Below are 13,639 nucleotides of genomic sequence, written 5' to 3' on the forward strand. Positions count from 1 at the left end.
GTGCTAGAAACTACTGTGTATTTAATGCAATGCTTCACACAGCCATAGGCACAAAAGTCAGTAAATGCACAAGTTAAAAGTTCCCTGCTGTAATGCTGACTCTGCTGCACTGCACATTTCAAAAGCTGTATGGAGGAAAACCAACTAAGCCATAGATTTGACTGGAAAGCCAGGCATAGCAATTACTGCATCTTTGTGACACCCCCGGAGACAATGCCTCTGGCTGGACCTTCCAGGAGTTCTTCTGCTCAAAGTTCAGGACTATAATGACATGTTAACGTGTGCTTCATCAGATGACATCCAAAGACAGCCCTCCAATGACAGCCTGAATAAGAACAGTTAGTACATTATTCATTTTCATTATTTTATTATTTCCCATGGGAGCCACTGAGGCCAGAGCCAGCTCATGGGGTGGACCTGTCCCTGCCAAGCACTGCAGGGCACAGGCTCTGCAGAGAAGGGCTCCAAGCTTGCACCCACCTCAGTGACACATTGCCACTGAGCCAGTCAGTCAGGGAAGTGCTGCCCTTCCGCCTCCTGACTTGCTGAGGGAGGTAAAGAAGTCCTTTTGTGTGTCCCTTCCCTTGTCTTTTGGCCAACCCAAATGCAGGCATACACAAAGTCTCAGTGATTACTTGGAAGCCTGAATGGTCCAAACAGACTAATTCTTCTCAGGCAAAGGAGCTTCTCCAAAACAACAGGGAAATATTGACTTTATGGGTTTTTTGAGCATGCACTCATAACATGAGTACATTGGTCATGCTGTGTCACACTCAAAGCCCTTGTGCTGATTTTCAAGACCCTCAAGTTGTTGGGTGGAGCTCATGGCAGAGGCCCTAAGCCTACAACAGTGTTCATGAAACCAGGGAATTGCAAAGAGAACAGATGAAGTCTTCAGAGTGAAAGCTTTGTTCACAACAGTCACAAAGCTACGGTATTCCCTCCTCGTGGACTTTGGAGGGAAGGTGTATCAGTGCCTTCCAGAAAGGAAAGAACCTGAGAAGCATTCCTTTCAGTGCATGCAACACCTGCTTGCCATGCAGACTGAATGGTGTAGAAGGAGATAGAGGGGAAAAAAAAAAAAAAAAAAGTACTAAATTTCCTTAATATCCTTCCAAGAAAAGTCCAAGTAGTGACACATCAAAAAAAAAGAGGACCTTCCTGTGTATGAGTAAGCCCTGATTATCTGGAACTGCAGTAGGGAACTCAGATCATATGGTGATGAAAATGCTAAAAGAAGGGAAAGACAAATTACTTCAGGTCTGATTTCCATTTCTGGAAAATCAGGCTTTAACATCTTTATGGTAGAAGCTATGCATATGTAGCATTATAAAATTTCCTTCTTGGTAGGGGTCTTGGAATAAATGACATGTAACCAGCAAAAATAAAGTTAGGCAGATCCATGTCCACCTCAGATCTATCTGAGTGAGAGGATAGAAACCATTGAACTCCATGCAACCTAAAAAAAGAAGAATTAATTGAAAAGAAAACATATTTGATCATGATAGCCACATGACAAGGTTTGTCTAAAGGTTAACAGTCTTTCATGGAGACAAACCTCATATGATGGTGTCTGGCTGCCAAAAACTGGGGTCCATGCACAAAGCATCCTTTTTTAGATACTTTTTAAAACCTCAGTATTAAGAATAAGAAAACCACCTAAAAATGCAGATACTGATGTTTGTTGTGACTAATTTGACCTCTTGAAAGTAAGACCTATTAAATCACATAATTTTTTTGGCTGAATTTTAAGTTTCCTTGGAGTAAATTAGGACAAGAGGCCTCAGGCAGGTAAGCAAACCCCTTACATAGAAGAAGAAGAGAAGGCTAGATCCATCTGTTGAGGACTGGTAAGCAAAAAACAGGGGCCTGAGGGGAACAACCTGTAGCAACTGTATAAAATTCAACCCATTTTTAAAAGTAGGTGAAAACTCCAGAGCAGAGACAACCTATAGATTGCAACTAGGAAATATACACTGAGCTCTGACAGTATTTGTCTTACAGCAGCCCTGCATTTTAACTTGCTTGTCCAACCCTGGGCTTCCTACATATCTCTGCCAGTGCCCTTCATTCATCATGCACAAGATTTCCTGCCATACCAGGTATTTGGCTCATAGGAAGAGAAACAGTCAGTTAAGCTAAAATCTGTGGCAGTTTTGTGATGTCAAAAAAAATCCCATATAAGACACTTTTCACTTGCAACTGAAAATTACAGACTTCAACCTCAGATCCCTGGAGGTGAAGGGACTACATCGACTTCCTGCAAATCAAACCCCTAAATGCAGCACTTGTATGGAACTGGAGCACAATAAATGTTTTCTTTGAGCAGGACCTGTAGCTCTGGCATTCCTGAGCTACTCTGATCTCCTACAAAGCTTAGCCTTTTGGGCTTTTGGGGCTGGTGAGGTTAGAGCAGCAGTGAGCAGCTCTCTCCCGCTTCCAGGAGTTTCTGAGCTGGTAGGATTATTTCAGACATGGCTCCTGATGAACTGAGGCTGGAATCAACCCTGAATGCAGGAAGGTACAGACTCTGGCATGTGCTTTACAACAGGTCTCTATCAGAGTCACAGGGCATGTAAATCACAGGGCTGGGTGTGTCCCAGAGGAAGATCAGACATGGATGGGGATTTGCAGCAGGGGCTGTACATGCAGGCATAGAAAGGAGATGGGGGGCAGGGAGTCCAATTTTGACACTCCTATAATGAACACTGTGCTGGAAGCTTAGAAGGTTTAGAAGCTGGAAGGGATGGCTGGTGTCACACAGACCCCGCTGGTTCTGCCAGACAGCCCAACTGTCCTCATTTAAAACTACAATAGAAACCAGATGGAGGAGGACAAGAGCGCGTGGAGCAAGGCATCAGTCAGAAGGGAAATTGAGTTATAAACATACTGCACACAAAAGACAATACTTCTCTTCCCCTAGACAAAAATAAACCAGAAGGGCAGTCGCAGTAACTCATTGCACTCTCACTGGGTATCACCTCCAAGTTCAGTGTGCACAGACGTGCACCTTCACCAGGGTCTTTTCCAAGATAACAGCCCATGCCACCTCCTTTACAGGTGTCTGCTACTCTCACTGGGTCAGGCACTGCCTTGTCCTCCTGATGCCCCCAGCTTGCAGTGGCAGCAGTGGGCACTGAAATTCCCACCTCCCAGCACTGCTGACTCTGCCCTCTCCTGTCCCTTCTCACCCACCAGCAAGGTGCCCATCCTTTTCCGGCCTGACAAAGGCTTCATCTGGCACTGGATTGAGCATTTTGGATCCCCAAGCAGCCCAAGGTGGAGAGGTCACTAAGAAAACAGGGAGTGATCCCCTCCAGTGACCAGTGGGAGGACGGCCTCCTGGCCTCCCACTAAAGCCAGCAGAGAGCAAGGAAGATGCTGGTCCAGCAGGAGATGCAATATCCTGTGACTTTCAGTGCCACCTTCCAGAAGAAACTCTCAGTCTCCATGGGGTATGGAGGGACCCCAGGGAGGAGGCTGCTGAGTCAGACACCCTACCCAGTCAGTGTGAATAGTGCCCAGTTAGACAGTAAGCTAGCCTGTACTGGGCCATGTGCTCAGGGTACACTGCACTGAACTGGACTGAATAGCAGCACATTTAATTTTCTACTTTATCCTTCTGTCATTTTCTCAGACTACTCCTTGTAAGGATAAGCACTGGTGACAGACACGCTCAGGGCCTCCTTGGTAGTTGGTTTCTGCCACATGGTGGAGATTTCATGTCCTCTCTAATTTTGTTTTAATTTTAGTTCAGCTATTGGGAGGATAAATGCAGACCTTTCATTTCACCTGGAACAACAACTTTTTGATTTTTCACTTGCAGGAAATAGTTTGGATTTTTTTTTTTTTTCTCCCCACTATGAATTCTGCATCACAAAAAAAAAAAAAAAAAAAAAAAAAACCAAAAAAACCCCAAAACAGTTGTAGACATTTTTATTTCATCATTTTGGTTTTGTTATACATAAGTATTTTTTTAAATTGTCTTCAATTACCCTCAATAGTATCCTATCATGCTATGTCAGTTCCATGACAATAAAGGTCAAAAGTCTCCTGTTTCAATTTAAATTACTAAAATAGGAAAGACTTCCTTTTAAAAAATGTTTCAGTCTATACTAAGTGCAAGTTATTTTGTACAAAAAATAATGAAACAAAACCAACTAATATATTCAGTTGGCCTCCTAATCACAGGAAAGGAAAAATATTGTACAAATGGCAACATACTTGATCATCAGTATCTCTGATATGATATTTTTCTGCATTTCCTGACTTTCTACTGTAAATCACGAGTTTTAAAGCTGATTCACTAAATTTTTTTTCTTTTTTGCTGACATAGCCCGATTTTCACTAGGCATAAGATTGGTTGTGAAACAGACTCAAGAGCAGATCAAACTGTTCTCTCCTCCCTGCAGCTCACCCGAGCCCTGGTGCAGCACATCAGTCGCAACACCAGATTTTCTCCCAGTACACAGCCCTAACCAGAGGCAGCTAAGGACAAATCCTGCCTTCCCACGTGGCATTTCCTTTGCCTTCCACTGTCTCCTTGCCAGCAGCAGTCAGGGATGGAAGGGACCACAGTATCCAAAATCCCTGCAGAGGGTCTCTCTTGCTCAGAGATTAAGTTGGGAGAGCTGGGAAAGGGGATGGTTTGCCCTGTCAGGATATAAATGCTACAAGGACAAAGAGATTCATTTTCCAGGATGTCTGTGCATACTTTTCACCAGCATTAAATTCATTTTATAGAATCAAAAAAAAAAAAAGTCAAAACCTGTTTAACTCTCAAATTCCAGTGTTGAATTTGGCTATTAGCTGTGGCTAAGCTGCCACAACCCCTCCAATACACACACACCCATGTATTTGAACAGCATGAGACAGGTAAGCAGCGCCAAACAGGCTTAAAAACAAACCAACTTGTTACAATTCACCTTGGCTTTTCTCCCTTAGCTGCCATAAACACAGTTTAAAAGGATGAATGGTTGGCACCAAGGTGATCCTGTCCACATGGACAGCAAAATTTATTCACTGTGTAAGTCACACGCTTCATGTGTTTTTTCCCTTCTGCTTCTGTGGGAAATGCCCCTTCAATGTCACAAAGGTTATCACAACAGTGCCATTCCCAGTGATGAAAGCACTGTCCTGTGCACAGTTCTGATTTGGTGGGCAAAAATGTAGGAAAAACAGATCTCAGATCTGTCAGATGCTGAGAGCCATCACCCTCCACGGCCTGCGTGGGAAGTGGAAACACTGAGTGCTCTTTGGGATGTGGCCTTCTGATTCCCAGCACATGCATTTCAACACAACCTGCAGGCTCAGCTGTGAGTCTGAGTGAAGCCAATGGTACCACCATCAAGGATTTTTTTTCCCCATTGATATTATACCCAGCTTACATCTAACATATCTAAATAAGACATGTAGGAACACCTGATTTTCCAGAGCAGATCTGACAACTGTGATGTTTGAAGCAGGACTGAAAAAGCCTTTGGCAGACCCAGCCAGCTCATAGACAGCACACATCAAAGGAAGCCTAAGAGGAAGCACTGCCAAAGCAGACACTGAATGCTGACTCTCAGCCCCGGCGGTCACTGTGCCCCTCTGAAATGTGACTTTACCTTGACATAGCTGGCAAATTCTGTCACGCAGGCACTTTTGAAAGAGGTTGTACTAAATACTAGAATAGTTTTGTTAGGAAAACATCCTGCTGAGAATTTCCTGAAAAAAAAAAAAAAAAAAAAGACCAGATAACAGAACAGGATATCTCCACTCCTAACTTTTATGATCCTATGGTACAACCACCTCAGAAAACAGTGGCTCAGGATCTGCATGGCAGGTCAATGCAATGAGCTGTGCACACCCTCAACTAACCATTCAAATCCTAATAACTCTGATCCACAGCAGATTAGAGTGGATATTGTAGAGCATTTTGTTTATCACATCACAAGCAATTGGGGTAGATAATTCTGGAGATAGGAGTAACTGGACAATTTATGCTGTGTCTGGAAATAGACTCGGGTGTAAGTATAGAAAATATCAGAATAGTTTTGAAGCTCCATGTAATGAATTGACCTCTGTCTTGGTAAATGCCTAGATACTGTGATGATAAGCAAGGCGTAAGACAGGAATTCTGCCATTGGCCTTGGTTCTGGTGATGTGTATGAAAACCACTAACAAATCCAAAGGCTGCACCAGCTGATGGAGTGCCAAAATGGGGCAATGCCAATCCTGCAGCTTAAGGGAGCTGCGAGAAGCAACCTGCCAGGGAAGAGCCCAGGTAAGTGTTGGGTGATGGGATGGAAAGCCAGTAATGTAGACTTCATCTGAAGTCTCTTGAGAGCCTGCTGTCTTTCACCCAGATCAATAAACAAGCTCATGGTATGTTTTCTGTATCATACTTTCCTTTCTTCTTCTGCTCTCCTCTTAAGCATAGAAATCCAAGTAAGCCATACTAACCCACTTAACTGCTGGCAACAAAGCAACAAAATTATGTGGACTCCATAAGCTACTTCCTCCTCTCGCCAGATTTTGACCTGCATGTTTTCATTTACAAGAGCCTCAGAAGAAAGTTAAAAAACAAGTGCAGTCTCCATCTTTTACCTGGGCCTGCCACCTGATTGGCTGTCAGGGTTAGTTTGTCCCTTAGTCCTTTTCAACTTGGACTCTAGTGTGCCAGGCAATAGGGGTTCCAGGTTTCTCTTTATAAGATAGACTTTTGGGGCTGTTAGAAGGAAATTGTGAGTGCTTAGGTCTTGATGTGCACCTGAAAAATACCAGCAACTAGTTAAACAGTTTTGAAGTCCTTTGTCCTGTGCCCTTCACAAACACTGTCTCCATACACTGAAATCTGTAGCAATCTCTAGAGGACATGCAATCTGCCTGCAGTTTCTGACCTGCTCTGTAATGATCTCTCACTGCTCCAGAGATCCTCACTTCACTTTTGTAGTGATGGCATGGTGGTGACAAAGCAAATAATTCCCAAATAAATGCTATTAGAAGGCTGCAGAAAGACAGGATGAAGCAAGGAACTGGGTTGTTATCTCATGAACACCCATGCTACAGCAAAGTGGGCTGCTCTGCAGTTCTCTCTGCTGTTCTTTTCCAGGAAATTTCTGGAATGTGCAATTTTCCTTCAAATGTGCAAGGACAGGATGGAGGTTCACCAGCACTCATGGTTCTCCTTCAAGAGTACTTGACAGCCACTCCCAAGCTTTAAAGCACACATCCAGCTGTGCCAGCTAACTCAGGATGGCAGTGCCAATGAGCTCAGGTGTGTTAAAGGGAGAACAGGGACCCATCACCCCACTGAGAGCCCAGGTTATCATTCGGTAGCAAGGTGCAAAGTAACATGTGGAAGAAAAATGGCAGGGTTGGATCTCACAGCACTTAATATCTTCTCCCTTCTTTTTTCTTTTGCCCTCTGTCACACTGATGGACTGATGCAGACTGACACTAGGTTATGCAGCGATGTTCTTTCACTCAGGTCTCTCCCTGATCTTGCCTCTAGGGCTCTCCTAGTCAAGAGCAGTCCAGCATTTTCCAGAGGTTATTTCAAATGGGCTGTTTTACACACAGTCAAGAGGATCATTACATATCACAGGCAGACAGATGAGGAACCCAAATGCAAACCCATAACGGCTGCAAATGAGAAGTGAAAGGCAAATGAAAACAGACTTTTGCAAGAAAGTAAATAAGGCTTTATGATGTCAATCTGATTGAAAACAAACATGCAAAGGCACTAGCAATAATCAAGCATTATAATTTCTAGCCAAGCAGCACCAAACCCATTCCATCTTTGCTCAGTTCCGGAGCATACATTTAGATGAGTGTTTTCTATTCCAGGTTTCCTGGGCCTGACCCAAAGAAACACACTCATACATAAAAATCCCATTGGCCTCATCAGTATCTTCCACAAAAAAAAAAAAGAAAATCAGTTTGTTCTACACCCTCTTATCTTTTACTGTGACATGCAAATACTAGTAAAGGAGGTATTTAAATGATAGAAGCATTTTCACCAGCTTTACAGAAGCACAAAATGATGGCGTGAGTTTCAGCACAGAGTGGAGAATTAAGACTTCTGCTGGCAATGGAAGGTCACCTAGAAATGCTCCCCCCAGCCCTGCTCAGAGGAGGCTGAAAACAGGTCAGTCTTTCTTTGAAGAGGATTAAGCTGTGGGTGACTCGGATTGCTGATGTTTTTCTGCTGAAACAAGGTGCTGTTCTGCCCATCCTAAGTAGTGCCCAGGATATATGATCACAACAGTCTGTGGGCTCAGTTTCTGTGTCCGAAAAAATATGGGGAAAATTCTGCCAGAAGCAGAATCTGATCAGACACACATAACTCTACACATAAATAAATGCATATATCAGCATAAAAATGCATATGCATACATATACACAAATGAATGTATTTTTACACATACCACTGTATTTGTTTATGTATGTACATGAGTGGGAGTGTGTGCTTGAGGTTTCATGTGCATTACCATGAAATTCTTCTTAGACAAATAGCTGGGTTTTATTGAGGTGTCAATCAAAGCCTAACAAAGTCAAAAGATGTGAAAGTCATGCTAGGCCAATGTCATAGGTCTGGGGGACACATCATGACATGCTGGTCCTCTTGCTTGTTGTAGCATTGCTCTGCTTGTTGCTGCTGAAGGCTTTGCTGGGTGAAGCAGTCACCCACAGCCAAGGAAAGCTGTTGGTCTGGGGCTGTTCCTCAGGCATGCACGGACACCTGCATCAGCAAGTCCAGAACCAGTCTCAGTGGATTGGTTTCACTCAGTAATTTAGTTAAGAAGGGCAGCCCATGGGATACGGGTCATATAGGCTACACCTTTTCATCTTCAGAGGCTGCAGTACTCTAAAGTGAATTCTTACAGCCATGATCTCAAGGATCTTGTTTTCCTTTCCATACAGCAGGGAGGGTAAAGAGCTCAACAAGAAGCTGCCGAGCAGCCTGGCTCAAACATCTGGATGTGCTGCTGCTCCTTCAGGGCTTCTTGCAGAAACAGCAGGGAGCACAGCACCGCTCCATCTGCCAGCCTTGTGGCACATCAGCACTCACATATGTTGGAAGAGGGCAGTTTGCTCCCTCTCCAGAGCCTGAGAGAATCAGCAAGGACAGCAAAGAAGGCAGAACAGCATTTGCAGATGGTGTCACAAAGCCTGCCAGCCTTCTAGAGGCTGACACTGGGCTAGGATTGTTTAGACTGTTTCTTGCCATGCTGCTTGTGTCTGTCCACCTCCACATCAGGACATCAGCACACAACTACAGAAATGCACCCAGGGCACAAGGAATGGTTTCTTCAAGGCTAAGCCACGGGGATGGTACCTCTGCAAGTGCCTGCCAGAGGTGCAAGGGCATCAGAAACAGAAACTAATTCTGTCAGATGGTCAGTGATGAAGGAGGCACAGTATTGCTTTTAAAGACTAGTAAAAGAGGAAAAGAAACACAGCTGATGGTATCTCCTTACTTCTCAAGAAGGCTTCTATCCCCTCACCTAGTAAGGACAAGTCAGGAAAGATATTTACCTGTACAGCACTTTTCTTTGTACTCACAAGGCCCTTCTGCTCTCAGTGGCAATACTGTCCCCACATCTTTCTTGCACAAAAAATCCTCCCAGTTCTACAGGGGATACCAGCCTCTCACTCCCTTCACCTCTTAATAAATATGCATGCCAGGGGTTATCAAACTAAGGGTCATTCCATTGCTAACATTGGGAAAAAGCCCAATATCAAGCAGTTACTAAAGCAGTAAATCTAATCACTTGGCAATTGTGTTCCTCTGTTTCCAAGCCCCCCAACGGATTCCTGATACATTCCATATTTCACACTTTATTTTGTTTTCCATTTTGCAAAGGACAGGGTCTGAAGCAGTATGAAGAAAAACAACTTTCCCGCTCCCCCTCCCCCCTCTTTTTTTTCCCCCATGCTATCTGTGCTCCAAGTCAGACCAGGTAGTGCTTATCATTTCCTCTGCACAGCAAACACCAGGGTGCATGCGTTTCCTGCTGGCCAGTCCTACACTGCGAGCTGACATTGTTTTCAAGGCCCCCCTCTCTCAGAGGCAGGAGCAGCTCTGCTGCACAGCTCTTCCTGTTGATGTCAGGCTCCTCTTCCTCCTAAAGCAAATGGGCTTCCTGAAGGCATCTGTGTCCTTTTCCATGAGGACTAGCAGGAACCATTTTCCTACCCAGTGGCCGGGAAAGAAAAAAATAGTACTGGAGAAAGGGATGTAATAGGGAGGAGCAAGGCTGGATGGTTTTTTCCAAGTAGTCTTGGAGAACATCTGGGGTCCCTCTCAATGAGGAGGAGGGAGAAGAGATAAGAGGTCAAAACAATACAGTTATGTCTTAGGGATGCTGATATTTGCAAGTAGCAGAAAATCACTTATTAGCAGAGAACATCAGAGACTAATTACAGCTGCTGATTTCCCACTGCTAAGGAATGTAAGCTCACAATAGAATAGCTACAGCCACAGCCCCTGCGTTCCAGCAGCGCTGTCATAAGCTGTGGGAAATGCCAAGACCTTTACACTAGACTGTTGCCTTCCTTTTTATTCTCTCAAATGGAGGAATCACTACCACTGCCAGCGCTGTTTCATCGACAGAGGAGAAAATGGGCGACGAATGTACAGAACACAGCTCACACCAAGCTGAATCACTTCAGCTCCTCAGACTGCCACTGTGTGTGCCACTGCCACAGAAGAGAAGAGGAAACCTAACCAGACATCATTTCGGGCCTCCCCCAGCCCATTGTATACAAGGTTTGCATTTGTCTCGCCAGAGAAGCCAATGGGCTTGTCCCATCTCCCACCAGGAATTCTGCAGTTTGCTGCTCAGTGTAAGAAACAGTCGTGGAGCCTGTGGCTACAGGGACACACAGCAGGGCACAGGGTGAGGAGCACAGCCAGAGGGTAACAGTGCTGCCTGTCCTTCGCAGGATTTCAGCCACAAGGGTCCCATGGCCTCCCTCACAGAGCAAGGAGTTGGGTTCCCTTAGGACATACAGCCCAGCAAGAAAGGGTTTCCCTTGGCTGGGCAAATAGACCCCCCAACATTTTCTATACCACGGCATTTTCCATACCACTGTAGCCAAACAGGTGGGCTAGGGAGGGTGTTTTCTAAGGGGTGCACAGCAGTAACCAGAATAGGACCTGCTCCATAGCAGACTGTCTAGAACTAGTGCTCCTAGTGGTCCTCTGGGATGAGTCATGGGTATATGTCAATAAAACATATGGTTATAATGTGATTTTCTCCTTTTTTTCCTATCTGCGTCCTAGTCGCCTTCCTGTGACACTGCATTAACTGAGCAAAGGACTATACTTCCAATTTCTGTCCATAAATTGCCACAGAGGCAAATGGACAAAATTATTCCAGGTGTATGCAACTGTAGTCAACAGCAGTCTGTAAGAGCCAGCAGAGCTGCAAGACAGTGGTCTGGGGCTTAGTTTTCCTCACCAGAAGAAATTCTTACTCAAGGTGCAGTTGCAAAATCGCAACGGCTGCTGAGGGGTGTAAGACGCAAAGGAAAAAAGGCCCACCTACATTCTCCCAGCAGGAGTTGGCCAGGGCTGCTGAACTTTGCAGTGCTGACACTGGAGCAGGCCTTCCCAGGCACAGAGGGTGTGCCCCCCATGGCTGGAGCTGTGCCAGTGCTCACACACAGCAGTGGGATGGGGGACCACGAGCAAAACCTCCCTTGGCTGAAGGGTCGTGCAGGGCAAACGGACTCCACCGTGCCCACATCTTCCTAGCGCTCTGTCCCCCTCTCTACATCCCGCTGCTATTCGTGAATGAATTACCTCAATCCCTCTTAAGCAGCGTACTGACCAGGAAAAGGGCGTGGGGATTATTAATGGAAAAATCCTTGAGTCTTTCAGCCCTGCAGTGTGGCTACAATTACAAGGAAAACAGGATACCATGCGGCATATGGGGAGGAGGAAGAGAAAAGGAGCAGAAAGTCTAACGACCTACAGGGATTAACTAGCAAGGAAGAACAAACACTGGTGGTAAATAGGCACAGCTGGCCCAAATGACCAGGAGAGAAATGAAGGCACGCAGTAGTGGTGTGCACAGGGGAGGCACAACATGGAGGGAAACATCTGCTTCTTGGTGATCAAGGGCTTGTAGCTACGAGTGAATGAAAATGTGAGAGGACATTAAAGAGTAGAGAAAACCTCCTACAACTGAGACACAGGATGGCACAGAATTGCCTTCTCAGGGAGAGGGTGGGAGGCAGGTTTCCTGGATACTCAAAATCCAGCAGGAGATTACTCTGAACAGAATGGTTCTCCAGCCACTGAGACAAAGACAAAACCATCTCGCTGGCCTTCCCATGTCATTATCAGGTGATGCCTTTTAAGCCACAGAAAGATTCCCTGGAAGGGTTTGTTGTGTTAAAGGAAAGCATAAGTGCCAGCACTCACTACAGCAAGGGACAACCACAACCAGCAGCTGGAGTTTAAATTGGATACTAAAGCATGTGGGAACAAAGGGCACTTGAAAATCATCCAGCTGAAAGATTTTCCAGCAGGAAAGTGTGCATTTCATGAAATCAAAATGTTTCACCAGAATGTATGGATTCTGTTCAATTTTTCAACCAAACACTCAAATAGACTGTTTCTAGAAGGTGAAATATATTTACTACTTTATCATTATTTTTAACATAATTAAACCTTTTGGGGAATTTTTATTTAGGAGTAGTTTCTCCTTTTTTATTCCAGTTCTGGATGAAAGGAACTCTTGTGGTAGGGGAAGATGGAGTACAGCACAGTGCAAAGCAGGAACCAGCTCTAATGGACATTGAGTGATATTATCAATGCCTGCCTAGTGTTTGCTTCTCTCTGTACACTTCTGAGGATGGCAGCACTGTTCCTTGCAAGCTGAAGCCCAGAATATTGCATGTGTTTCTTGTCAATGAATGAGGAAAAAGGAGGTGAGTGTCCTATGATTTGCTTTTCAACCCTCAGGACATAAAAAACCCTCATTTGAAATCTTGCTTGTATGTCACGTCCCCCATTGTGAGGATAAAACCTCAGCACGGTCTCACAAAATGTGCTTTGCTTATGTCAGCAAAAATCTAAGCCCTCGGCAAGGAGTCATGAATTAACAGAGGATAAGGATCATTCTCATCCCATAGGTGCAAAAAGAGAAACAGAAATTATTTGGCAGCCTGAGTCATGCACAGAGATAGTGGAAGACTTAAGGTTAAGCACCAGTTTTCTTGTATCTCAATTCCTAGCAAATAGAAACTTACCTTCAAACATTCAGAAGTTGGTAAAGCATGCAGAAATTGCAACTGGTTTGTCAGAATCATTGACCCAGAAGGATGAGTTGAAAATCTCACACAAATGTGTTTTTCTGGAAGAGGATCAGTTTCCCCCAAGCTTCCACCAAACCAGAAAGAATCTCCCTAACCAAAGTTCTATCCTAAACCTGAACATACAGGCTAAAACGTCAGGAGATTGGAATCAGAGATCACTGATCAGATGGTCAGAGAAACTTTTTAGGTTGTTTGTCCTAGAAGTCCATTGTTGCCAAAAGATCAGACTTCAGTAGCCCTGTTCCTGGGAATGTTGGAATTGGTCCTGTGCTTTGTGGCTTGGTGTCACTTCTATAATTCTTTTTTTTTTTTTTTCCTTTTG

The 13,639-nt window shown here is 44.6% G+C and overlaps 1 protein-coding gene across 1 annotated transcript in view; it reads right to left on the reverse strand.

Moving 5' to 3' along the window:
* The window catches only part of ARHGAP31 (Rho GTPase activating protein 31), a 60,582-nt gene that overhangs the window by 25,111 nt on the left and 21,832 nt on the right, over positions 1-13,639 (reverse strand). The gene's annotated exons all lie outside the window — the stretch shown is intronic.

The sequence above is a fragment of the Taeniopygia guttata genome, chromosome 1 (assembly GCF_048771995.1).
Source record: "Taeniopygia guttata chromosome 1, bTaeGut7.mat, whole genome shotgun sequence".
NCBI lineage: Eukaryota > Metazoa > Chordata > Aves > Passeriformes > Estrildidae > Taeniopygia > Taeniopygia guttata.